Consider the following 26583-nt stretch of genomic DNA (forward strand, 5'->3'; position numbering starts at 1 on the left):
AAAACTCTCAGCTGGCTGTTTAGCTCATTTGGTTAGAGCGTGGTGCTAATAATGGCAAGGTCACGGGTCCCTGTATTGGCCTCCTTGTCATTTTGGGAAATATTTCTGCAGAAGCATGAGATTGATGCAGAATTGGCACTCACAGCTTTAGAGTTACTAACACAAGATTGCTGTTTTGTTGGAAGCAGCTGTGCATACATGGTCACTGGTCAGTACTGCTGCGGGACATAACCAATGTTGTTGTGAGGATAAGGTTTGTATTTGTGAATGAGTTAGGCATTTTCTTTCAAGGGAAGAAAACTCCCCCCTGCAACTGGCCTCCCTCCTATGCTCCAGTCAGAAGGCATACTTTTTCTGACTGAGCATGGTGCTAATCACGCCAAGTTAGCGGATTTGATCCCAGTATTGGCCACTTTGTCAATTTGGGAAATATTTCTGCAGAAGCATGAGATTGATGCAGAATTCCCACCCACAGTTTTAGATTTACTATGACTAGTTTGCTGTTTTGTTGGAAGCAGCAGTCCATAAGTGGTCACAGGTCAGTACTGCTGTGGGAAATGACCAATGAGATGCATTTAACCTTCTTTGTCCCAGTACTACTTAAATGTGATGCAGGCTACAAGTCAGTTTGAAGATAGTTGTCATATTCATGAATTTCCTTCAGATCACATGTAGTTTTTCTTTAGGTTGTTGTGAGGATAAGGGTTTTATGTGTGAATGACTTAGGCATTTTTTTTCCAAGGGAAGAAAAAATCCCACTGCAACTGGCCTCCCTCTTATGCTCCAATCAGAAACAAGACTCTCAGCTGGTCGGTTAGCTCAGTTGGTTAGAGCGTGGTGCTAATAACGCCAAGGTCACGGGTTCGATCCCCGTATTGGCCACTTTGTCATTTTGGGAAATATTTCTGCAGAAGCATGAGATTGATGCAGAATTGGCACTCACAGCTTTAGAGTTACTAACACAAGATTGCTGTTTTGTTGGAAGCAGCTGTGCATACATGGTCACGGGTCAGTACTGCTGCGGGACATAACCAATGTTGTTGTGAGGATAAGGGTTGTATTTGTGAATGAGTTAGGCATTTTCTTTCAAGGGAAGAAAGCTCCCCCCTGCAACTGGCCTCCCTCCTATGCTCCAGTCAGAAGGCATACTTTTTCTGACTGAGCATGGTGCTAATCACGCCAAGTTAGCGAATTTGATCCCAGTATTGGCCACTTTGTCAATTTGGGAAATATTTCTGCAGAAGCATGAGATTGATGCAGAATTCCCACCCACAGCTTTAGATTTACTATAACTAGTTTCCTGTTTTGTTGGAAGCAGCAGTCCATAAATGGTCACAGGTCAGTACTGCTGGGGGAAATGACCAATGAGATGCATTTAACCTTCTTTGTCCCAGTTCTACTTAAATGTGATGCAGGCTACAAGTCAGTTTGAAGATAATTGTCATATTCGTGAATTTCCTTCAGATCACATGTAGTTTTTCTTTAGGTTGTTGTGAGGATAAGGGTTTTATGTGTGAATGAGTTAGGCATTTTTTTTCCAAGGGAAGAAAAAATCCCCCTGCAACTGGCCTCCCTCTTATGCTCCAGTTAGAAATATGCTTCTCAGCTGGCAGGTTAGCTCAGTTGGTTAGAGCGTGGTGCTAATAACACCAAGGCCACCGGTTCGATCCCTGTATTGGCCTCTTTGTCATTTTGGGAAATATTTCTGCAGAAGGATGAGATTGATGCAGAATTGGCACTCACAGCTTTAGAGTTACTAACACAAGATTGCTGTTTTGTTGGAAGCAGCTGTGCATACATAGTCACGGGTCAGTACTGCTGCGGACATAACCAATGTTGTTGTGAGGATAAGGGTTGTATTTGTGAATGAGTTAGGCATTTTCTTTCAAGGGAAGAAAACTCCAGTCAGAAATATGCTTCTCAGTTGGCCGGTTAGCTCAGTTGGTTAGAGCGTGGTGCTAAAAACGCCAAGGTCACTGGTTCGATCCCCGTATTGGCCACTTTGTCATTTTGGGAAATATTTCTGCAGAAGGATGAGATTGATGCAGAATTGGCACTCACAGCTTTAGAGTTACTAACACAAGATTGCTGTTTTGTTGGAAGCAGCTGTGCATACATAGTCACGGGTCAGTACTGCTGCGGACATAACCAATGTTGTTGTGAGGATAAGGGTTGTATTTGTGAATGAGTTAGGCATTTTCTTTCAAGGAAAGAAAACTCCCCCCTGCAACTGGCCTCCCTCCTATGCTCCAGTCAGAAGCATACTTTTCTGACTGAGCATGGTGCTAATCACGCCAAGTTAGCGAATTTGATCCCAGTATTGGCCACTTTGTCGATTTGGGAAAAATGTCTGCAGAAGCATTAGATTGATGCAGAATTCCCACCCACAGCTTTAGATTTACTATGACAAGTTTGCTGTTTTGTTGGAAGCAGCAGTCCATAAATGGTCACAGGTCAGTACTGCTGTGGGAAATGACCAATGAGATGCATTTAACCTTCTTTGTCGCAGTACTACTTAAATGTGATGCAGGCCACAAGTCAGTTTGAAGATAATTGTAATATTCATGAATTTCCTTCAGATCACATGGAGTTTTTCTTTAGGTTGTTGTGAGGATAAGGGTTGTCTGTGTGAATGAGTTAGGCATTTTTTTTCCAAGGGAAGAAAACATCCCCCTACAACTGGCCTCCTGCTTATGCTTGAGTCAGAAACAAAACTCTCAGCTGGCTGTTTAGCTCATTTGGTTAGACTGTGGTGCTAACAATGGCAAGGTCACAGGTCCCTGTATTGGCCTCCTTGTCATTTTGGGAAATATTTCTGCAGAAGCATGAGATTGATGCAGAATTGGCACTCACAGCTTTAGAGTTACTAACACAAGATTGCTGTTTTGTTGGAAGCAGCTGTGCATACATGGTCACGGGTCAGTACTGCTGCGGGACATAACCAATGTTGTTGTGAGGATAAGGGTTGTATTTGTGAATGAGTTAGCCATTTTCTTTCAAGGGAAGAAAACTCCCCCCTGCAACTGGCCTCCCTCCTATGCTCCAGTCAGAAGGCATACTTTTTCTGACTGAGCATGGTGCTAATCACGCCAAGTTAGCGGATTTGATCCCAGTATTGGCCACTTTGTCAATTTGGGAAATATTTCTGCAGAAGCATGAGATTGATGCAGAATTCCCACCTACAGCTTTAGATTTACTATGACTAGTTTGCTGTTTTGTTGGAAGCAGCAGTCCATAAATGGTCACAGGTCAGTACTGCTGTGGGAAATGACCAATGAGATGCATTTAACCTTCTTTGTCCCAGTACTACTTAAATGTGATGCAGGCTACAAGTCAGTTTGAAGATAATTGTCATATTCATGAATTTCCTTCAGATCACATGTAGTTTTTCTTTAGGTTGTTGTGAGGATAAGGGTTTTATGTGTGAATGAGTTAGGCATTTTTTTTCCAAGGGAAGAAAAAACCCCCCTGCAACTGGCCTCCCTCTTATGGTCCAGTCAGAAATATCCCTCTCAGCTGGCCGGTTAGCTCAGTTGGTTAGAGTGTGGTACTAATAACGCCAAGGTCACGGGTTCGATCCCCGTATTGGCCACTTTGTCATTTTGGGAAATATTTCTGCAGAAGGATGAGATTGATGCAGAATTGGCACTCACAGCTTTAGAGTTACTAACACAAGATTGCTGTTTTGTTGGAAGCAGCTGTGCATACATAGTCACGGGTCAGTACTGCTGCGGACATAACCAATGTTGTGGTGAGGATAAGGGTTGTATTTGTGAATGAGTTAGGCATTTTCTTTCAAGGAAAGAAAACTCCCCCCTGCAACTGGCCTCCCTCCTATGCTCCAGTCGGAAGCATACTTTTTCTGACTGAGCATGGTGCTAATCACGCCAAGTTAGTGAATTTGATCCCAGTATTGGCCACTTTGTCAATTTGGGAAAAATGTCTGCAGAAGCATTAGATTGATGCAGAATTCCCACCCACAGCTTTAGATTTACTATGACAAGTTTGCTGTTTTGTTGGAAGCAGCAGTCCATAAATGGTCACAGGTCAGTACTGCTGTGGGAAATGACCAATGAGATGCATTTAACCTTCTTTGTCGCAGTACTACCTAAATGTGATGCAGGCCACAAGTCAGTTTGAAGATAATTGTAATATTCATGAATTTCCTTCAGATCACATGGAGTTTTTCTTTAGGTTGTTGTGAGGATAAGGGTTGTCTGTGTGAATGAGTTAGGCATTTTTTTTCCAAGGGAAGAAAACATCCCCCTACAACTGGCCTCCTGCTTATGCTTGAGTCAGAAACAAAACTCTCAGCTGGCTGTTTAGCTCATTTGGTTAGAGCGTGGTGCTAATAATGGCAAGGTCACGGGTCCCCGTATTGGCCTCCTTGTCATTTTGGGAAATATTTCTGCAGAAGCATGAGATTGATGCAGAATTGGCACTCACAGCTTTAGAGTTACTAACACAAGATTGCTGTTTTGTTGGAAGCAGCTGTGCATACATGGTCACCGGTCAGTACTGCTGCGGGACATAACCAATGTTGTTGTGAGGATAAGGGTTGTATTTGTGAATGAGTTAGGCATTTTCTTTCAAGGGAAGAAAACTCCCCCTGCAACTGGCCTCCCTCCTATGCTCCAGTCAGAAGGCATACTTTTTCTGACTGAGCATGGTGCTAATCACGCCAAGTTAGCGGATTTGATCCCAGTATTGGCCACTTTGTCAATTTGGGAAATATTTCTGCAGAAGCATGAGATTGATGCAGAATTCCCACCCACAGCTTTAGATTTACTATGACTAGTTTGCTGTTTTGTTGGAAGCAGCAGTCCATAAATGGTCACAGGTCAGTACTGCTGTGGGAAATGACCAATGAGATGCATTTAACCTTCTTTGTCCCAGTTCTACTTAAATGTGATGCAGGCTACAAGTCAGTTTGAAGATAATTGTCATATTCATGAATTTCCTTCAGATCACATGTAGTTTTTCTTTAGGTTGTTGTGAGGATAAGGGTTTTATGTGTGAATGAGTTAGGCATTTTTTTTCCAAGGGAAAAAAAAATCGCCCTGCAACTGGCCTCCCTCTTATGCTCCAGTCAGAAACAGGACTCTCAGCTGGACGGTTAGCTCAGTTGGTTAGAGCATGGTACTAATAACGCCAAGGTCACGGGTTCGATGCCCGTATTGGCCACTTTGTCATTTTGGGAAATATTTCTGCAGAAGCATGAGATTGATGCAGAATTGGCACTCACAGCTTTAGAGTTACTAACACAAGATTGCTGTTTTGTTGGAAGCAGCTGTGCATACATGGTCACGGGTCAGTACTGCTGCGGGACATAACCAATGTTGTTGTGAGGATAAGGGTTGTATTTGTGAATGAGTTAGGCATTTTCTTTCAAGGGAAGAAAGCTCCCCCCTGCAACTGTCCTCCCTCCTATGCTCCAGTCAGAAGGCATACTTTTTCTGACTGAGCATGGTGCTAATCACGCCAAGTTAGCGAATGTGATCCCAGTATTGGCCACTTTGTCAATTTGGGAAATATTTCTGCAGAAGCATGAGATTGATGCAGAATTCCCACCCACAGCTTTAGATTTACTATGACTAGTTTCCTGTTTTGTTGGAATCAGCAGTCCATAAATGGTCACAGGTCAGTACTGCTGTGGGAAATGACCAATGAGATGCATTTAACCTTCTTTGTCCCAGTTCTACTTAAATGTGATGCAGGCTACAAGTCAGTTTGAAGATAATTGTCATATTCGTGAATTTCCTTCAGATCACATGTAGTTTTTCTTTAGGTTGTTGTGAGGATAAGGGTTTTATGTGTGAATGGGTTAGGCATTTTTTTTCCAAGGGAAGAAAAAATCCCCCTGCAACTGGCCTCCCTCTTATGCTCCAGTTAGAAATAGCCTCTCAGCTGGCCGGTTAGCTCCGTTGGTTAGAGCGTGGTGCTAATAACGCCAAGGTCACGGGTTCGATCCCCGTATTGGCCACTTTGTCATTTTGGGAAATATTTCTGCAGAAGGATGAGATTGATGCAGAATTGGCACTCATAGCTTTAGAGTTACTAACACAAGATTGCTGTTTTGTTGGAAGCAGCTGTGCATACATAGTCACGGGTCAGTACTGCTGCGGACATAACCAATGTTGTTGTGAGGATAAGGGTTGTATTTGTGAATGAGTTAGGCATTTTCTTTCAAGGGAAGAAAACTCCCCCCTGCAACTGGCCTCCCTCCTATGCTCCAGTCAGAAGGCATACTTTTTCTGACTGAGCATGGTGCTAATCACGCCAAGTTAGCGAATTTGATCCCAGTATTGGCCACTTTGTCAATTTGGGAAATATTTCTGCAGAAGCATGAGATTGATGCAGAATTCCCACCCACAGCTTTAGATTTACTATGACTAGTTTGCTGTTTTGTTGGAAGCAGCAGTCCATAAATGGTCACAGGTCAGTACTGCTGTGGGAAATGACCAATGAGATGCATTTAACCTTCTTTGTCCCAGTTCTACTTAAATGTGATGCAGGCTACAAGTCAGTTTGAAGATAATTGTCATATTCATGAATTTCCTTCAGATCACATGTAGTTTTTCTTTAGGTTGTTCTGAGGATAAGGGTTTTATGTGTGAATGAGTTAGGCATTTTTTTTCCAAGGGAAAAAGACTTTCAGCTGGCCGGTTAGCTCAGTTGGTTAGAGCGTGGTGCTAATAACGCCAAGGTCACGGGTTGGATCCCCGTATTGGCCACTTTGTCATTTTGGGAAATATTTCTGCAGAAGCATGAGATTGATGCAGAATTGGCACTCACAGCTTTAGAGTTACTAACACAAGATTGCTGTTTTGTTGGTAGCAGCTGTGCATACATGGTCACGGGTCAGTACTGCTGCGGGACATAACCAATGTTGTTGTGAGGATAAGGGTTGTATTTGTGAATGAGTTAGGCATTTTCTTTCAAGGGAAGAAAACTACCCCCAGCAACTGGCCTCCCTCCTATGCTCCAGTCAGAAGGCATACTTTTTCTGACTGAGCATGGTGCTAATCACGCCAAGTCAGCGAATTTGATCCCAGTATTGGCCACTTTGTCAATTTGGGAAATATTTCTGCAGAAGCATGAGATTGATGCAGAATTCCCACCCACAGCTTTAGATTTACTATGACTAGTTTGCTGTTTTGTTGGAAGCAGCAGTCCATAAATGGTCACAGGTCAGTACTGCTGTGGGAAATGACCAATGAGATGCATTTAACCTTCTTTGTCCCAGTTCTACTTAAATGTGATACAGGCTACAAGTCAGTTTGAAGATAATTGTCATATTCGTGAATTTCCTTCAGATCACATGTAGTTTTTCTTTAGGTTGTTGTGAGGATAAGGGTTTTATGTGTGAATGAGTTAGGCATTTTTTTCCAAGGGAAGAAAAAATCCCCCTGCAACTGGCCTCCCTCTTATGCTCCAATCAGTAATATGCCTCTCAGCTGGCTGGTTAGCTCAGTTGGTTAGAGCGTGGTGCTAATAACGCCAAGGTCACAGGTTTGATCCCCGTATTTGTCATTTTGGGAAATATTTTTGCAGAAGCATGAGATTGATGCAGAATTGGCACTCACAGCTTTAGAGTTACTAACACAAGATTGCTGTTTTGTTGGAAGCAGCTGTGCATACATAGTCACGGGTCAGTACTGCTGCGGACATAACCAATGTTGTTGTGAGGATAAGGGTTGTATTTGTGAATGAGTTAGGCATTTTCTTTCAAGGGAAGAAAACTCCCCCCTGCAACTGGCCTCCCTCCTATGCTCCAGTCAGAAGGCATACTTTTTCTGACTGAGCATGGTGCTAATCACGCCAAGTTAGCGAATTTGATCCCAGTATTGGCCACTTTGTCAATTTGGGAAATATTTCTGCAGAAGCATGAGATTGATGCAGAATTCCCACCCACAACTTTAGCTTTACTATGACCAGTTTGCTGTTTTGTTGGAAGCAGCAGTCCATAAATGGTCACAGGTCAGTACTGCTGTGGGAAATGACCAATGAGATGCATTTAACCTTCTTTGTCCCAGTTCTACTTAAATGTGATGCAGGCTACAAGTCAGTTTGAAGATAATTGTCATATTCATGAATTTCCTTCAGATCACATGTAGTTTTTCTTTAGGTTGTTGTGAGGATAAGGGTTTTATGTGTGAATGAGTTAGGCATTTTTTTTCCAAGGGAAAAAGACTCTCAGCTGGCAGGTTAGCTCAGTAGGTTAGAGCGTGGTGCTAATAATGCCAAGGTCACGGGTTCGATCCCCATATTGGCCACTTTGTCATTTTGGGAAATATTTCTGCAGAAGCATCAGATTGATGCAGAATTGGCACTCACAGCTTTAGAGGTACTAACACAAGATTGCTGTTTTGTTGGTAGCAGCTGTGCATACATGGTCACGGGTCAGTACTGCTGCGGGACATAACCAATGTTGTTGTGAGGATAAGGGTTGTATTTGTGAATGAGTTAGGCATTTTCTTTCAAGGGAAGAAAACTACCCCCTGCAACTGGCCTCCCTCCTATGCTCCAGTCAGAAGGCATACTTTTTCTGACTGAGCATGGTGCTAATCACGCCAAGTCAGCGAATTTGATCCCAGTATTGGCCACTTTGTCAATTTGGGAAATATTTCTGCAGAAGCATGAGATTGATGCAGAATTCCCACCCACAGCTTTAGATTTACTATGACTAGTTTGCTGTTTTGTTGGAAGCAGCAGTCCATAAATGGTCACAGGTCAGTACTGCTGTGGGAAATGACCAATGAGATGCATTTAACCTTCTTTGTCCCAGTTCTACTTAAATGTGATGCAGGCTACAAGTCAGTTTGAAGATAATTGTCATATTCGTGAATTTCCTTCAGATCACATGTAGTTTTTCTTTAGATTGTTGTGAGGATAAGGGTTTTATGTGTGAATGAGTTAGGCATTTTTTTTCCAAGGGAAGAAAAAATCCCACTGCAACTGGCCTCCCTCTTATGCTCCAGTCAGAAACAGGACTCTCAGCTGGCTGGTTAGAGCGTGGTGCTAATAACGCCAAGGTCACGGGTTCGATCCCCGTATTGGCCACTTTGTCATTTTGGGAAATATTTCTGCAGAAGCATGAGATTAATGCAGAATTGGCACTCACAGCTTTAGAGTTACTAACACAAGATTGCTGTTTTGTTGGAAGCAGCTGTGCATACATAGTCACGGGTCAGTACTGCTGCGGACATAACCAATGTTGTTGTGAGGATAAGGGTTGTATTTGTGAATGAGTTAGGCATTTTCTTTCAAGGGAAGGAAACTCCCCCCTGCAACTGGCCTCCCTCCTATGCTCCAGTCAGAAGGCATACTTTTTCTGACTGAGCATGGTGCTAATCACGCCAAGTTAGCGGATTTGATCCCAGTATTGGCCACTTTGTCAATTTGGGAAATATTTCTGCAGAAGCATGAGATTGATGCAGAATTCCCACCCACAGCTTTAGATTTACTATGACTAGTTTGCTGTTTTGTTGGAAGCAGCAGTCCATAAATGGTCACAGGTCAGTACTGCTGTGGGAAATGACCAATGGGATGCATTTAACCTTCTTTGTCCCAGTTCTACTTAAATGTGATGCAGGCTACAAGTCAGTTTGAAGATAATTGTCATATTCATGAATTTCCTTCAGATCACATGTAGTTTTTCTTTAGGTTGTTGAGGATAAGGGTTTTATGTGTGAATGAGTTAGGCATTTTTTTTCCAAGGGAAGAAAAAATCCCCCTGCAACTGGCCTCCCTCTTATGCTCCAGTTAGAAATATGCCTCTCAGCTGGCCGGTTAACTCAGTTGGTTAGAGCGTGGTGCTAATAACACCAAGGTCACGGGTTCGATCCCCGTAATGGCCACTTTGTCATTTTGGGAAATATTTCTGCAGAAGGATGAGATTGATGCAAAATTGGCACTCACAGCTTTAGAGTTACTAACACAAGATTGCTGTTTTGTTGGAAGCAGCTGTGCATACATAGTCACGGGTCAGTACTGCTGCGGACATAACCAATGTTGTTGTGAGGATAAGGGTTGTATTTGTGAATGAGTTAGGCATTTTCTTTCAAGGGAAGAAAACTCCCCCCTGCAACTGGCCTCCCTCCTATGCTCCAGTCAGAAGGCATACTTTTTCTGACTGAGCATGGTGCTAATCACGCCAAGTTAGCGAATTTGATCCCAGTATTGGCCACTTTATCAATTTGGGAAATATTTCTGCAGAAGCATGAGATTGATGCAGAATTCCCACCCATAGCTTTAGATTTACTATGACTAGTTTGCTGTTTTGTTGGAAGCAGCAGTCCATAAATGGTCAAAGGTCAGTACTGCTGTGGGAAATGACCAATGAGATGCATTTAACCTTCTTTGTCCCAGTTCTACTTAAATGTGATGCAGGCTACAAGTCAGTTTGAAGATAATTGTCATATTCATGAATTTCCTTCAGATCACATGTAGTTTTTCTTTAGGTTGTTGTGAGGATAAGGGTTTTATGTGTGAATGAGTTAGGCATTTTTTTTCCAAGGGAAAAAGACTTTCAGCTGGCTGGTTAGCTCAGTTGGTTAGAGCGTGGTGCTAATAACGCCAAGGTCACGGGTTCGATCCCTGTATTGGCCACTTTGTCATTTTGGGAAATATTTCTGCAGAAGCATGAGATTGATGCAGAATTGGCACTCACAGCTTTAGAGTTACTAACACAAGATTGCTGTTTTGTTGGTAGCAGCTGTGCATACATGGTCATGGGTCAGTACTGCTGCGGGACATAACCAATGTTGTTGTGAGGATAAGGGTTGTATTTGTGAATGAGTTAGGCATTTCCTTTCAAGGGAAGAAAACTACCCCCTGCAACTGGCCTCCCTCCTATGCTCCAGTCAGAAGGCATACTTTTTCTGACTGAGCATGGTGCTAATCACGCCAAGTCAGCGAATTTGATCCCAGTATTGGCCACTTTGTCAATTTGGGAAATATTTCTGCAGAAGCATGAGATTGATGCAGAATTCCCACCCACAGCTTTAGATTTACTATGACTAGTTTGCTGTTTTGTTGGAAGAAGCAGTCCATAAATGGTCACAGGTCAGTACTGCTGTGGGAAATGACCAATGAGATGCATTTATCCTTCTTTGTCCCAGTTCTACTTAAATGTGATGCAGGCTACAAGTCAGTTTGAAGATAATTGTCATATTCATGAATTTCCTTCAGATCACATGTAGTTTTTCTTTAGATTGTTGTGAGGATAAGGGTTTTATGTGTGAATGAGTTAGGCATTTTTTTCCAAGGGAAGAAAAAATCCCACTGCAACTGGCCTCCCTCTTATGCTCCAGTCAGAAACAGGACTCTCAGCTGGCCGGTTAGAGCGTGGTGCTAATAACGCCAAGGTCACGGGTTCGATCCCCGTATTGGCCACTTTGTCATTTTGGGAAATATTTCTGCAGAAGCATGAGATTGATGCAGAATTGGCACTCACAGCTTTAGAGTTACTAACACAAGATTGCTGTTTTGTTGGAAGCAGCTGTGCATACATAGTCACGGGTCAGTACTGCTGCGGACATAACCAATGTTGTTGTGAGGATAAGGGTTGTATTTGTGAATGAGTTAGGCATTTTCTTTCAAGGGAAGGAAACTCCCCCCTGCAACTGGCCTCCCTCCTATGCTCCAGTCAGAAGGCATACTTTTTCTGACTGAGCATGGTGCTAATCACGCCAAGTTAGCGGATTTGATCCCAGTATTGGCCACTTTGTCAATTTGGGAAATATTTCTGCAGAAGCATGAGATTGATGCAGAATTCCCACCCACAGCTTTAGATTTACTATGACTAGTTTGCTGTTTTGTTGGAAGCAGCAGTCCATAAATGGTCACAGGTCAGTACTGCTGTGGGAAATGACCAATGAGATGCATTTAACCTTCTTTGTCCCAGTTCTACTTAAATGTGATGCAGGCTACAAGTCAGTTTGAAGATAATTGTCATATTCATGAATTTCCTTCAGATCACATGTAGTTTTTCTTTAGGTTGTTGTGAGGATAAGGGTTTTATGCGTGAATGAGTTAGGCATTTTTTTTCCAAGGGAAGAAAAAATCCCCCTGCAACTGGCCTCCCTCTTATGCTCCAGTTAGAAATATGCCTCTCAGCTGGCCGGTTCGTGGTGCTAATAACACCAAGGTCACGGGTTCGATCCCCGTAATGGCGACTTTGTCATTTTGGGAAATATTTCTGCAGAAGGATGAGATTGATGCAAAATTGGCACTCACAGCTTTAGAGTTACTAACACAAGATTGCTGTTTTGTTGGAAGCAGCTGTGCATACATAGTCACGGGTCAGTACTGCTGCGGACATAACCAATGTTGTTGTGAGGATAAGGGTTGTATTTGTGAATGAGTTAGGCATTTTCTTTCAAGGGAAGAAAACTCCCCCCTGCAACTGGCCTCCCTCCTATGCTCCAGTCAGAAGGCATACTTTTTCTGACTGAGCATGGTGCTAATCACGCCAAGTTAGCGAATTTGATCCCAGTATTGGCCACTTTATCAATTTGGGAAATATTTCTGCAGAAGCATGAGATTGATGCAGAATTCCCACCCATAGCTTTAGATTTACTATGACTAGTTTGCTGTTTTGTTGGAAGCCGCAGTCCATAAATGGTCAAAGGTCAGTACTGCTGTGGGAAATGACCAATGAGATGCATTTAACCTTCTTTGTCCCAGTTCTACTTAAATGTGATGCAGGCTACAAGTCAGTTTGAAGATAATTGTCATATTCATGAATTTCCTTCAGATCACATGTAGTTTTTCTTTAGGTTGTTGTGAGGATAAGGGTTTTATGTGTGAATGAGTTAGGCATTTTTTTTCCAAGGGAAAAAGACTTTCAGCTGGCCGGTTAGCTCAGTTGGTTAGAGCGTGGTGCTAATAACGCCAAGGTCACGGGTTCGATCCCCGTATTGGCCACTTTGTCATTTTGGGAAATATTTCTGCAGAAGCATGAGATTGATGCAGAATTGGCACTCACAGCTTTAGAGTTACTAACACAAGATTGCTGTTTTGTTGGTAGCAGCTGTGCATACATGGTCATGGGTCAGTACTGCTGCGGGACATAACCAATGTTGTTGTGAGGATAAGGGTTGTATTTGTGAATGAGTTAGGCATTTCCTTTCAAGGGAAGAAAACTACCCCCTGCAACTGGCCTCCCTCCTATGCTCCAGTCAGAAGGCATACTTTTTCTGACTGAGCATGGTGCTAATCACGCCAAGTCAGCGAATTTGATCCCAGTATTGGCCACTTTGTCAATTTGGGAAATATTTCTGCAGAAGCATGAGATTGATGCAGAATTCCCACCCACAGCTTTAGATTTACTATGACTAGTTTGCTGTTTTGTTGGAAGCAGCAGTCCATAAATGGTCACAGGTCAGTACTGCTGTGGGAAATGACCAATGAGATGCATTTAACCTTCTTTGTCCCAGTTCTACTTAAATGTGATACAGGCTACAAGTCAGTTTGAAGATAATTGTCATATTCGTGAATTTCCTTCAGATCACATGTAGTTTTTCTTTAGGTTGTTGTGAGAATAAGGGTTTTATGTGTGAATGAGTTAGGCATTTTTTTCCAAGGGAAGAAAAAATCCCCCTGCAACTGGCCTCCCTCTTATGCTCCAGTCAGAAACAGGACTCTCAGCTGGCCGGTTAGCTAAGTTGGTTAGAGTGTGCTGCTAATAACGCCAAGGTTACGGGTTTGATCCCCGTATTGGCCACTTTGTCATTTTGGTAAATATTTCTGCAGAGGCATGAGATTGATGCAGAATTGGCACTCACAGCTTTAGAGTTACTAATGACCAATGAGATGCATTTAACCTTCTTAGTCCCAGTTCTACTTAAATGTGATGCAGGCTACAAGTCAGTTTGAAGATAATTGTCATATTCGTGAATTTCCTTCAGATCACATGTAGTTTTTCTTTAGGTTGTTGTGAGGATAAGGGTTTTATGTGTGAATGAGTTAGGTATTTTTTTTCCAAGGGAAGAAAAAATCCCCCTGCAACTGGCCTCCCTCTTATGCTCCAGTTAGAAATATGCCTTTCAGCTGGCCGGTTAGCTCAGTTAGTTAGAGCGTGGTGCTAATAACGCCAAGGTCACGGGTTCGATCCCCGTATTGGCCACTTTGTCATTTTGGGAAATATTTCCGCAGAAGCAGAGATTGATGCAGAATTGGCACTCACAGCTTTAGAGTTACTAACACAAGATTGCTGTTTTGTTGGAAGCAGCTGTGCATACATAGTCACGGGTCAGTACTGCTGCGGACATAACCAATGTTGTTGTGAGGATAAGGGTTGTATTTGTGAATGAGTTAGGCATTTTCTTTCAAGGGAAGAAAACTCCAGTCAGAAATATGCCTCTCAGTTGGCCGGTTAGCTCAGTTGGTTAGAGCGTGGTGCTAAAAACGCCAAGGTCACTGGTTCGATCCCCGTATTGGCCACTTTGTCATTTTGGGAAATATTTCTGCAGAAGGATGAGATTGATGCAGAATTGGCACTCACAGCTTTAGAGTTACTAACACAAGATTGCTGTTTTGTTGGAAGCAGCTGTGCATACATAGTCACGGGTCAGTACTGCTGCGGACATAACCAATGTTGTTGTGAGGATAAGGGTTGTATTTGTGAATGAGTTAGGCATTTTCTTTCAAGGAAAGAAAACTCCCCCCTGCAACTGGCCTCCCTCCTATGCTCCAGTCAGAAGCATACTTTTCTGACTGAGCATGGTGCTAATCACGCCAAGTTAGCGAATTTGATCCCAGTATTGGCCACTTTGTCGATTTGGGAAAAATGTCTGCAGAAGCATTAGATTGATGCAGAATTCCCACCCACAGCTTTAGATTTACTATGACAAGTTTGCTGTTTTGTTGGAAGCAGCAGTCCATAAATGGTCACAGGTCAGTACTGCTGTGGGAAATGACCAATGAGATGCATTTAACCTTCTTTGTCGCAGTACTACTTAAATGTGATGCAGGCCACAAGTCAGTTTGAAGATAATTGTAATATTCATGAATTTCCTTCAGATCACATGGAGTTTTTCTTTAGGTTGTTGTGAGGATAAGGGTTGTCTGTGTGAATGAGTTAGGCATTTTTTTTCCAAGGGAAGAAAACATCCCCCTACAACTGGCCTCCTGCTTATGCTTGAGTCAGAAACAAAACTCTCAGCTGGCTGTTTAGCTCATTTGGTTAGACTGTGGTGCTAACAATGGCAAGGTCACAGGTCCCTGTATTGGCCTCCTTGTCATTTTGGGAAATATTTCTGCAGAAGCATGAGATTGATGCAGAATTGGCACTCACAGCTTTAGAGTTACTAACACAAGATTGCTGTTTTGTTGGAAGCAGCTGTGCATACATGGTCACGGGTCAGTACTGCTGCGGGACATAACCAATGTTGTTGTGAGGATAAGGGTTGTATTTGTGAATGAGTTAGCCATTTTCTTTCAAGGGAAGAAAACTCCCCCCTGCAACTGGCCTCCCTCCTATGCTCCAGTCAGAAGGCATACTTTTTCTGACTGAGCATGGTGCTAATCACGCCAAGTTAGCGGATTTGATCCCAGTATTGGCCACTTTGTCAATTTGGGAAATATTTCTGCAGAAGCATGAGATTGATGCAGAATTCCCACCCACAGCTTTAGATTTACTATGACTAGTTTGCTGTTTTGTTGGAAGCAGCAGTCCATAAATGGTCACAGGTCAGTACTGCTGTGGGAAATGACCAATGAGATGCATTTAACCTTCTTTGTCCCAGTACTACTTAAATGTGATGCAGGCTACAAGTCAGTTTGAAGATAATTGTCATATTCATGAATTTCCTTCAGATCACATGTAGTTTTTCTTTAGGTTGTTGTGAGGATAAGGGTTTTATGTGTGAATGAGTTAGGCATTTTTTTTCCAAGGGAAGAAAAAACCCCCCTGCAACTGGCCTCCCTCTTATGGTCCAGTCAGAAATATCCCTCTCAGCTGGCCGGTTAGCTCAGTTGGTTAGAGTGTGGTACTAATAACGCCAAGGTCACGGGTTCGATCCCCGTATTGGCCACTTTGTCATTTTGGGAAATATTTCTGCAGAAGGATGAGATTGATGCAGAATTGGCACTCACAGCTTTAGAGTTACTAACACAAGATTGCTGTTTTGTTGGAAGCAGCTGTGCATACATAGTCACGGGTCAGTACTGCTGCGGACATAACCAATGTTGTGGTGAGGATAAGGGTTGTATTTGTGAATGAGTTAGGCATTTTCTTTCAAGGAAAGAAAACTCCCCCCTGCAACTGGCCTCCCTCCTATGCTCCAGTCGGAAGCATACTTTTTCTGACTGAGCATGGTGCTAATCACGCCAAGTTAGTGAATTTGATCCCAGTATTGGCCACTTTGTCAATTTGGGAAAAATGTCTGCAGAAGCATTAGATTGATGCAGAATTCCCACCCACAGCTTTAGATTTACTATGACAAGTTTGCTGTTTTGTTGGAAGCAGCAGTCCATAAATGGTCACAGGTCAGTACTGCTGTGGGAAATGACCAATGAGATGCATTTAACCTTCTTTGTCGCAGTACTACCTAAATGTGATGCAGGCCACAAGTCAGTTTGAAGATAATTGTAATATTCATGAATTTCCTTCAGATCACATGGAGTTTTTCTTTAGGTTGTTGTGAGGATAAGGGTTGTCTGTGTGAATGAGTTAGGCATTTTTTTTCCAAGGGAAGAAAACATCCCCCTACAACTGGCCTCCTGCTTATGCTTGAGTCAGAAACAAAACTCTCAGCTGGCTGTTTAGCTCATTTGGTTAGAGCGTGGTGCTAATAATGGCAAGGTCACGGGTCCCCGTATTGGCCTCCTTGTCATTTTGGGAAATATTTCTGCAGAAGCATGAGATTGATGCAGAATTGGCACTCACAGCTTTAGAGTTACTAACACAAGATTGCTGTTTTGTTGGAAGCAGCTGTGCATACATGGTCACCGGTCAGTACTGCTGCGGGACATAACCAATGTTGTTGTGAGGATAAGGGTTGTATTTGTGAATGAGTTAGGCATTTACTTTCAAGGGAAGAAAACTCCCCCTGCAACTGGCCTCCCTCCTATGCTCCAGTCAGAAGGCATACTTTTTCTGACTGAGCATGGTGCTAATCACGCCAAGTTAGCGGATTTGATCCCAGTATTGGCCACTTTGTCAATTTGGGAAATATTTCTGCAGAAGCATGAGATTGATGCAGAATTCCCACCCACAGCTTTAGATTTACTATGACTAGTTTGCTGTTTTGTTGGAAGCAGCAGTCCATAAATGGTCACAGGTCAGTACTGCTGTGGGAAATGACCAATGAGATGCATTTAACCTTCTTTGTCCCAGTTCTACTTAAATGTGATGCAGGCTACAAGTCAGTTTGAAGATAATTGTCATATTCATGAATTTCCTTCAGATCACATGTAGTTTTTCTTTAGGTTGTTGTGAGGATAAGGGTTTTATGTGTGAATGAGTTAGGCATTTTTTTTCCAAGGGAAAAAAAAATCGCCCTGCAACTGGCCTCCCTCTTATGCTCCAGTCAGAAACAGGACTCTCAGCTGGACGGTTAGCTCAGTTGGTTAGAGCATGGTACTAATAACGCCAAGGTCACGGGTTCGATGCCCGTATTGGCCACTTTGTCATTTTGGGAAATATTTCTGCAGAAGCATGAGATTGATGCAGAATTGGCACTCACAGCTTTAGAGTTACTAACACAAGATTGCTGTTTTGTTGGAAGCAGCTGTGCATACATGGTCACGGGTCAGTACTGCTGCGGGACATAACCAATGTTGTTGTGAGGATAAGGGTTGTATTTGTGAATGAGTTAGGCATTTTCTTTCAAGGGAAGAAAGCTCCCCCCTGCAACTGTCCTCCCTCCTATGCTCCAGTCAGAAGGCATACTTTTTCTGACTGAGCATGGTGCTAATCACGCCAAGTTAGCGAATGTGATCCCAGTATTGGCCACTTTGTCAATTTGGGAAATATTTCTGCAGAAGCATGAGATTGATGCAGAATTCCCACCCACAGCTTTAGATTTACTATGACTAGTTTCCTGTTTTGTTGGAATCAGCAGTCCATAAATGGTCACAGGTCAGTACTGCTGTGGGAAATGACCAATGAGATGCATTTAACCTTCTTTGTCCCAGTTCTACTTAAATGTGATGCAGGCTACAAGTCAGTTTGAAGATAATTGTCATATTCGTGAATTTCCTTCAGATCACATGTAGTTTTTCTTTAGGTTGTTGTGAGGATAAGGGTTTTATGTGTGAATGGGTTAGGCATTTTTTTTCCAAGGGAAGAAAAAATCCCCCTGCAACTGGCCTCCCTCTTATGCTCCAGTTAGAAATAGCCTCTCAGCTGGCCGGTTAGCTCCGTTGGTTAGAGCGTGGTGCTAATAACGCCAAGGTCACGGGTTCGATCCCCGTATTGGCCACTTTGTCATTTTGGGAAATATTTCTGCAGAAGGATGAGATTGATGCAGAATTGGCACTCATAGCTTTAGAGTTACTAACACAAGATTGCTGTTTTGTTGGAAGCAGCTGTGCATACATAGTCACGGGTCAGTACTGCTGCGGACATAACCAATGTTGTTGTGAGGATAAGGGTTGTATTTGTGAATGAGTTAGGCATTTTCTTTCAAGGGAAGAAAACTCCCCCCTGCAACTGGCCTCCCTCCTATGCTCCAGTCAGAAGGCATACTTTTTCTGACTGAGCATGGTGCTAATCACGCCAAGTTAGCGAATTTGATCCCAGTATTGGCCACTTTGTCAATTTGGGAAATATTTCTGCAGAAGCATGAGATTGATGCAGAATTCCCACCCACAGCTTTAGATTTACTATGACTAGTTTGCTGTTTTGTTGGAAGCAGCAGTCCATAAATGGTCACAGGTCAGTACTGCTGTGGGAAATGACCAATGAGATGCATTTAACCTTCTTTGTCCCAGTTCTACTTAAATGTGATGCAGGCTACAAGTCAGTTTGAAGATAATTGTCATATTCATGAATTTCCTTCAGATCACATGTAGTTTTTCTTTAGGTTGTTCTGAGGATAAGGGTTTTATGTGTGAATGAGTTAGGCATTTTTTTTCCAAGGGAAAAAGACTTTCAGCTGGCCGGTTAGCTCAGTTGGTTAGAGCGTGGTGCTAATAACGCCAAGGTCACGGGTTGGATCCCCGTATTGGCCACTTTGTCATTTTGGGAAATATTTCTGCAGAAGCATGAGATTGATGCAGAATTGGCACTCACAGCTTTAGAGTTACTAACACAAGATTGCTGTTTTGTTGGTAGCAGCTGTGCATACATGGTCACGGGTCAGTACTGCTGCGGGACATAACCAATGTTGTTGTGAGGATAAGGGTTGTATTTGTGAATGAGTTAGGCATTTTCTTTCAAGGGAAGAAAACTACCCCCAGCAACTGGCCTCCCTCCTATGCTCCAGTCAGAAGGCATACTTTTTCTGACTGAGCATGGTGCTAATCACGCCAAGTCAGCGAATTTGATCCCAGTATTGGCCACTTTGTCAATTTGGGAAATATTTCTGCAGAAGCATGAGATTGATGCAGAATTCCCACCCACAGCTTTAGATTTACTATGACTAGTTTGCTGTTTTGTTGGAAGCAGCAGTCCATAAATGGTCACAGGTCAGTACTGCTGTGGGAAATGACCAATGAGATGCATTTAACCTTCTTTGTCCCAGTTCTACTTAAATGTGATACAGGCTACAAGTCAGTTTGAAGATAATTGTCATATTCGTGAATTTCCTTCAGATCACATGTAGTTTTTCTTTAGGTTGTTGTGAGGATAAGGGTTTTATGTGTGAATGAGTTAGGCATTTTTTTCCAAGGGAAGAAAAAATCCCCCTGCAACTGGCCTCCCTCTTATGCTCCAATCAGTAATATGCCTCTCAGCTGGCTGGTTAGCTCAGTTGGTTAGAGCGTGGTGCTAATAACGCCAAGGTCACAGGTTTGATCCCCGTATTTGTCATTTTGGGAAATATTTTTGCAGAAGCATGAGATTGATGCAGAATTGGCACTCACAGCTTTAGAGTTACTAACACAAGATTGCTGTTTTGTTGGAAGCAGCTGTGCATACATAGTCACGGGTCAGTACTGCTGCGGACATAACCAATGTTGTTGTGAGGATAAGGGTTGTATTTGTGAATGAGTTAGGCATTTTCTTTCAAGGGAAGAAAACTCCCCCCTGCAACTGGCCTCCCTCCTATGCTCCAGTCAGAAGGCATACTTTTTCTGACTGAGCATGGTGCTAATCACGCCAAGTTAGCGAATTTGATCCCAGTATTGGCCACTTTGTCAATTTGGGAAATATTTCTGCAGAAGCATGAGATTGATGCAGAATTCCCACCCACAACTTTAGCTTTACTATGACCAGTTTGCTGTTTTGTTGGAAGCAGCAGTCCATAAATGGTCACAGGTCAGTACTGCTGTGGGAAATGACCAATGAGATGCATTTAACCTTCTTTGTCCCAGTTCTACTTAAATGTGATGCAGGCTACAAGTCAGTTTGAAGATAATTGTCATATTCATGAATTTCCTTCAGATCACATGTAGTTTTTCTTTAGGTTGTTGTGAGGATAAGGGTTTTATGTGTGAATGAGTTAGGCATTTTTTTTCCAAGGGAAAAAGACTCTCAGCTGGCAGGTTAGCTCAGTAGGTTAGAGCGTGGTGCTAATAATGCCAAGGTCACGGGTTCGATCCCCATATTGGCCACTTTGTCATTTTGGGAAATATTTCTGCAGAAGCATCAGATTGATGCAGAATTGGCACTCACAGCTTTAGAGGTACTAACACAAGATTGCTGTTTTGTTGGTAGCAGCTGTGCATACATGGTCACGGGTCAGTACTGCTGCGGGACATAACCAATGTTGTTGTGAGGATAAGGGTTGTATTTGTGAATGAGTTAGGCATTTTCTTTCAAGGGAAGAAAACTACCCCCTGCAACTGGCCTCCCTCCTATGCTCCAGTCAGAAGGCATACTTTTTCTGACTGAGCATGGTGCTAATCACGCCAAGTCAGCGAATTTGATCCCAGTATTGGCCACTTTGTCAATTTGGGAAATATTTCTGCAGAAGCATGAGATTGATGCAGAATTCCCACCCACAGCTTTAGATTTACTATGACTAGTTTGCTGTTTTGTTGGAAGCAGCAGTCCATAAATGGTCACAGGTCAGTACTGCTGTGGGAAATGACCAATGAGATGCATTTAACCTTCTTTGTCCCAGTTCTACTTAAATGTGATGCAGGCTACAAGTCAGTTTGAAGATAATTGTCATATTCGTGAATTTCCTTCAGATCACATGTAGTTTTTCTTTAGATTGTTGTGAGGATAAGGGTTTTATGTGTGAATGAGTTAGGCATTTTTTTTCCAAGGGAAGAAAAAATCCCACTGCAACTGGCCTCCCTCTTATGCTCCAGTCAGAAACATGACTCTCAGCTGGCCGGTTAGAGCGTGGTGCTAATAACGCCAAGGTCACGGGTTCGATCCCCGTATTGGCCACTTTGTCATTTTGGGAAATATTTCTGCAGAAGCATGAGATTAATGCAGAATTGGCACTCACAGCTTTAGAGTTACTAACACAAGATTGCTGTTTTGTTGGAAGCAGCTGTGCATACATAGTCACGGGTCAGTACTGCTGCGGACATAACCAATGTTGTTGTGAGGATAAGGGTTGTATTTGTGAATGAGTTAGGCATTTTCTTTCAAGGGAAGGAAACTCCCCCCTGCAACTGGCCTCCCTCCTATGCTCCAGTCAGAAGGCATACTTTTTCTGACTGAGCATGGTGCTAATCACGCCAAGTTAGCGGATTTGATCCCAGTATTGGCCACTTTGTCAATTTGGGAAATATTTCTGCAGAAGCATGAGATTGATGCAGAATTCCCACCCACAGCTTTAGATTTACTATGACTAGTTTGCTGTTTTGTTGGAAGCAGCAGTCCATAAATGGTCACAGGTCAGTACTGCTGTGGGAAATGACCAATGGGATGCATTTAACCTTCTTTGTCCCAGTTCTACTTAAATGTGATGCAGGCTACAAGTCAGTTTGAAGATAATTGTCATATTCATGAATTTCCTTCAGATCACATGTAGTTTTTCTTTAGGTTGTTGAGGATAAGGGTTTTATGTGTGAATGAGTTAGGCATTTTTTTTCCAAGGGAAGAAAAAATCCCCCTGCAACTGGCCTCCCTCTTATGCTCCAGTTAGAAATATGCCTCTCAGCTGGCCGGTTAACTCAGTTGGTTAGAGCGTGGTGCTAATAACACCAAGGTCACGGGTTCGATCCCCGTAATGGCCACTTTGTCATTTTGGGAAATATTTCTGCAGAAGGATGAGATTGATGCAAAATTGGCACTCACAGCTTTAGAGTTACTAACACAAGATTGCTGTTTTGTTGGAAGCAGCTGTGCATACATAGTCACGGGTCAGTACTGCTGCGGACATAACCAATGTTGTTGTGAGGATAAGGGTTGTATTTGTGAATGAGTTAGGCATTTTCTTTCAAGGGAAGAAAACTCCCCCCTGCAACTGGCCTCCCTCCTATGCTCCAGTCAGAAGGCATACTTTTTCTGACTGAGCATGGTGCTAATCACGCCAAGTTAGCGAATTTGATCCCAGTATTGGCCACTTTATCAATTTGGGAAATATTTCTGCAGAAGCATGAGATTGATGCAGAATTCCCACCCATAGCTTTAGATTTACTATGACTAGTTTGCTGTTTTGTTGGAAGCAGCAGTCCATAAATGGTCAAAGGTCAGTACTGCTGTGGGAAATGACCAATGAGATGCATTTAACCTTCTTTGTCCCAGTTCTACTTAAATGTGATGCAGGCTACAAGTCAGTTTGAAGATAATTGTCATATTCATGAATTTCCTTCAGATCACATGTAGTTTTTCTTTAGGTTGTTGTGAGGATAAGGGTTTTATGTGTGAATGAGTTAGGCATTTTTTTTCCAAGGGAAAAAGACTTTCAGCTGGCTGGTTAGCTCAGTTGGTTAGAGCGTGGTGCTAATAACGCCAAGGTCACGGGTTCGATCCCCGTATTGGCCACTTTGTCATTTTGGGAAATATTTCTGCAGAAGCATGAGATTGATGCAGAATTGGCACTCACAGCTTTAGAGTTACTAACACAAGATTGCTGTTTTGTTGGTAGCAGCTGTGCATACATGGTCATGGGTCAGTACTGCTGCGGGACATAACCAATGTTGTTGTGAGGATAAGGGTTGTATTTGTGAATGAGTTAGGCATTTCCTTTCAAGGGAAGAAAACTACCCCCTGCAACTGGCCTCCCTCCTATGCTCCAGTCAGAAGGCATACTTTTTCTGACTGAGCATGGTGCTAATCACGCCAAGTCAGCGAATTTGATCCCAGTATTGGCCACTTTGTCAATTTGGGAAATATTTCTGCAGAAGCATGAGATTGATGCAGAATTCCCACCCACAGCTTTAGATTTACTATGACTAGTTTGCTGTTTTGTTGGAAGAAGCAGTCCATAAATGGTCACAGGTCAGTACTGCTGTGGGAAATGACCAATGAGATGCATTTATCCTTCTTTGTCCCAGTTCTACTTAAATGTGATGCAGGCTACAAGTCAGTTTGAAGATAATTGTCATATTCATGAATTTCCTTCAGATCACATGTAGTTTTTCTTTAGATTGTTGTGAGGATAAGGGTTTTATGTGTGAATGAGTTAGGCATTTTTTTTCCAAGGGAAGAAAAAATCCCACTGCAACTGGCCTCCCTCTTATGCTCCAGTCAGAAACAGGACTCTCAGCTGGCCGGTTAGAGCGTGGTGCTAATAACGCCAAGGTCACGGGTTCGATCCCCGTATTGGCCACTTTGTCATTTTGGGAAATATTTCTGCAGAAGCATGAGATTGATGCAGAATTGGCACTCACAGCTTTAGAGTTACTAACACAAGATTGCTGTTTTGTTGGAAGCAGCTGTGCATACATAGTCACGGGTCAGTACTGCTGCGGACATAACCAATGTTGTTGTGAGGATAAGGGTTGTATTTGTGAATGAGTTAGGCATTTTCTTTCAAGGGAAGGAAACTCCCCCCTGCAACTGGCCTCCCTCCTATGCTCCAGTCAGAAGGCATACTTTTTCTGACTGAGCATGGTGCTAATCACGCCAAGTTAGCGGATTTGATCCCAGTATTGGCCACTTTGTCAATTTGGGAAATATTTCTGCAGAAGCATGAGATTGATGCAGAATTCCCACCCACAGCTTTAGATTTACTATGACTAGTTTGCTGTTTTGTTGGAAGCAGCAGTCCATAAATGGTCACAGGTCAGTACTGCTGTGGGAAATGACCAATGAGATGCATTTAACCTTCTTTGTCCCAGTTCTACTTAAATGTGATGCAGGCTACAAGTCAGTTTGAAGATAATTGTCATATTCATGAATTTCCTTCAGATCACATGTAGTTTTTCTTTAGGTTGTTGTGAGGATAAGGGTTTTATGCGTGAATGAGTTAGGCATTTTTTTTCCAAGGGAAGAAAAAATCCCCCTGCAACTGGCCTCCCTCTTATGCTCCAGTTAGAAATATGCCTCTCAGCTGGCCGGTTCGTGGTGCTAATAACACCAAGGTCACGGGTTCGATCCCCGTAATGGCGACTTTGTCATTTTGGGAAATATTTCTGCAGAAGGATGAGATTGATGCAAAATTGGCACTCACAGCTTTAGAGTTACTAACACAAGATTGCTGTTTTGTTGGAAGCAGCTGTGCATACATAGTCACGGGTCAGTACTGCTGCGGACATAACCAATGTTGTTGTGAGGATAAGGGTTGTATTTGTGAATGAGTTAGGCATTTTCTTTCAAGGGAAGAAAACTCCCCCCTGCAACTGGCCTCCCTCCTATGCTCCAGTCAGAAGGCATACCTTTTCTGACTGAGCATGGTGCTAATCACGCCAAGTTAGCGAATTTGATCCCAGTATTGGCCACTTTATCAATTTGGGAAATATTTCTGCAGAAGCATGAGATTGATGCAGAATTCCCACCCATAGCTTTAGATTTACTATGACTAGTTTGCTGTTTTGTTGGAAGCCGCAGTCCATAAATGGTCAAAGGTCAGTACTGCTGTGGGAAATGACCAATGAGATGCATTTAACCTTCTTTGTCCCAGTTCTACTTAAATGTGATGCAGGCTACAAGTCAGTTTGAAGATAATTGTCATATTCATGAATTTCCTTCAGATCACATGTAGTTTTTCTTTAGGTTGTTGTGAGGATAAGGGTTTTATGTGTGAATGAGTTAGGCATTTTTTTTCCAAGGGAAAAAGACTTTCAGCTGGCCGGTTAGCTCAGTTGGTTAGAGCGTGGTGCTAATAACGCCAAGGTCACGGGTTCGATCCCCGTATTGGCCACTTTGTCATTTTGGGAAATATTTCTGCAGAAGCATGAGATTGATGCAGAATTGGCACTCACAGCTTTAGAGTTACTAACACAAGATTGCTGTTTTGTTGGTAGCAGCTGTGCATACATGGTCATGGGTCAGTACTGCTGCGGGACATAACCAATGTTGTTGTGAGGATAAGGGTTGTATTTGTGAATGAGTTAGGCATTTCCTTTCAAGGGAAGAAAACTACCCCCTGCAACTGGCCTCCCTCCTATGCTCCAGTCAGAAGGCATACTTTTTCTGACTGAGCATGGTGCTAATCACGCCAAGTCAGCGAATTTGATCCCAGTATTGGCCACTTTGTCAATTTGGGAAATATTTCTGCAGAAGCATGAGATTGATGCAGAATTCCCACCCACAGCTTTAGATTTACTATGACTAGTTTGCTGTTTTGTTGGAAGCAGCAGTCCATAAATGGTCACAGGTCAGTACTGCTGTGGGAAATGACCAATGAGATGCATTTAACCTTCTTTGTCCCAGTTCTACTTAAATGTGATACAGGCTACAAGTCAGTTTGAAGATAATTGTCATATTCGTGAATTTCCTTCAGATCACATGTAGTTTTTCTTTAGGTTGTTGTGAGGATAAGGGTTTTATGTGTGAATGAGTTAGGCATTTTTTTCCAAGGGAAGAAAAAATCCCCCTGCAACTGGCCTCCCTCTTATGCTCCAGTCAGAAACAGGACTCTCAGCTGGCCGGTTAGCTAAGTTGGTTAGAGTGTGCTGCTAATAACGCCAAGGTTACGGGTTTGATCCCCGTATTGGCCACTTTGTCATTTTGGTAAATATTTCTGCAGAGGCATGAGATTGATGCAGAATTGGCACTCACAGCTTTAGAGTTACTAATGACCAATGAGATGCATTTAACCTTCTTAGTCCCAGTTCTACTTAAATGTGATGCAGGCTACAAGTCAGTTTGAAGATAATTGTCATATTCGTGAATTTCCTTCAGATCACATGTAGTTTTTCTTTAGGTTGTTGTGAGGATAAGGGTTTTATGTGTGAATGAGTTAGGTATTTTTTTTCCAAGGGAAGAAAAAATCCCCCTGCAACTGGCCTCCCTCTTATGCTCCAGTTAGAAATATGCCTTTCAGCTGGCCGGTTAGCTCAGTTAGTTAGAGCGTGGTGCTAATAACGCCAAGGTCACGGGTTCGATCCCCGTATTGGCCACTT

General features: G+C 42.7%; 15 non-coding genes across 15 annotated transcripts; all 15 read left to right on the top strand.

Annotated features, from left to right (window-relative positions):
- Positions 1 to 808: 808 nt before the first annotated feature.
- TRNAI-AAU (transfer RNA isoleucine (anticodon AAU)) lies at positions 809 to 882 on the top strand. Its single transcript has one exon. It is a non-coding gene; the product is annotated as a tRNA-Ile (tRNA).
- A 1044-nt stretch (positions 883 to 1926) lies between these two features.
- TRNAF-AAA (transfer RNA phenylalanine (anticodon AAA)) lies at positions 1927 to 2000 on the top strand. The gene has a single exon. It is a non-coding gene; the product is annotated as a tRNA-Phe (tRNA).
- A 1518-nt stretch (positions 2001 to 3518) lies between these two features.
- On the top strand, positions 3519 to 3592 carry TRNAI-AAU (transfer RNA isoleucine (anticodon AAU)). Its single transcript has one exon. It is a non-coding gene; the product is annotated as a tRNA-Ile (tRNA).
- Positions 3593 to 5909: 2317 nt separating this feature from the next.
- On the top strand, positions 5910 to 5983 carry TRNAI-AAU (transfer RNA isoleucine (anticodon AAU)). Its single transcript has one exon. It is a non-coding gene; the product is annotated as a tRNA-Ile (tRNA).
- Positions 5984 to 6660: 677 nt separating this feature from the next.
- On the top strand, positions 6661 to 6734 carry TRNAI-AAU (transfer RNA isoleucine (anticodon AAU)). Its single transcript has one exon. It is a non-coding gene; the product is annotated as a tRNA-Ile (tRNA).
- A 3803-nt stretch (positions 6735 to 10537) lies between these two features.
- TRNAI-AAU (transfer RNA isoleucine (anticodon AAU)) lies at positions 10538 to 10611 on the top strand. Its single transcript has one exon. It is a non-coding gene; the product is annotated as a tRNA-Ile (tRNA).
- Positions 10612 to 12856: 2245 nt separating this feature from the next.
- On the top strand, positions 12857 to 12930 carry TRNAI-AAU (transfer RNA isoleucine (anticodon AAU)). The gene has a single exon. It is a non-coding gene; the product is annotated as a tRNA-Ile (tRNA).
- Positions 12931 to 14057: 1127 nt separating this feature from the next.
- On the top strand, positions 14058 to 14131 carry TRNAI-AAU (transfer RNA isoleucine (anticodon AAU)). Its single transcript has one exon. It is a non-coding gene; the product is annotated as a tRNA-Ile (tRNA).
- A 243-nt stretch (positions 14132 to 14374) lies between these two features.
- TRNAF-AAA (transfer RNA phenylalanine (anticodon AAA)) lies at positions 14375 to 14448 on the top strand. Its single transcript has one exon. It is a non-coding gene; the product is annotated as a tRNA-Phe (tRNA).
- Positions 14449 to 15966: 1518 nt separating this feature from the next.
- On the top strand, positions 15967 to 16040 carry TRNAI-AAU (transfer RNA isoleucine (anticodon AAU)). Its single transcript has one exon. It is a non-coding gene; the product is annotated as a tRNA-Ile (tRNA).
- Positions 16041 to 18357: 2317 nt separating this feature from the next.
- TRNAI-AAU (transfer RNA isoleucine (anticodon AAU)) lies at positions 18358 to 18431 on the top strand. The gene has a single exon. It is a non-coding gene; the product is annotated as a tRNA-Ile (tRNA).
- A 677-nt stretch (positions 18432 to 19108) lies between these two features.
- On the top strand, positions 19109 to 19182 carry TRNAI-AAU (transfer RNA isoleucine (anticodon AAU)). Its single transcript has one exon. It is a non-coding gene; the product is annotated as a tRNA-Ile (tRNA).
- Positions 19183 to 22985: 3803 nt separating this feature from the next.
- TRNAI-AAU (transfer RNA isoleucine (anticodon AAU)) lies at positions 22986 to 23059 on the top strand. Its single transcript has one exon. It is a non-coding gene; the product is annotated as a tRNA-Ile (tRNA).
- Positions 23060 to 25305: 2246 nt separating this feature from the next.
- Positions 25306 to 25379, top strand: TRNAI-AAU (transfer RNA isoleucine (anticodon AAU)). Its single transcript has one exon. It is a non-coding gene; the product is annotated as a tRNA-Ile (tRNA).
- Positions 25380 to 26506: 1127 nt separating this feature from the next.
- TRNAI-AAU (transfer RNA isoleucine (anticodon AAU)) lies at positions 26507 to 26580 on the top strand. The gene has a single exon. It is a non-coding gene; the product is annotated as a tRNA-Ile (tRNA).
- The last annotated feature ends 3 nt before the right edge of the window (positions 26581 to 26583 follow it).

Source organism: Ambystoma mexicanum, chromosome 1p (assembly GCF_040938575.1).
Source record: "Ambystoma mexicanum isolate Mex_15411 chromosome 1p, UKY_AmexF1_1, whole genome shotgun sequence".
Taxonomy (NCBI): Eukaryota; Metazoa; Chordata; class Amphibia; order Caudata; family Ambystomatidae; genus Ambystoma; species Ambystoma mexicanum.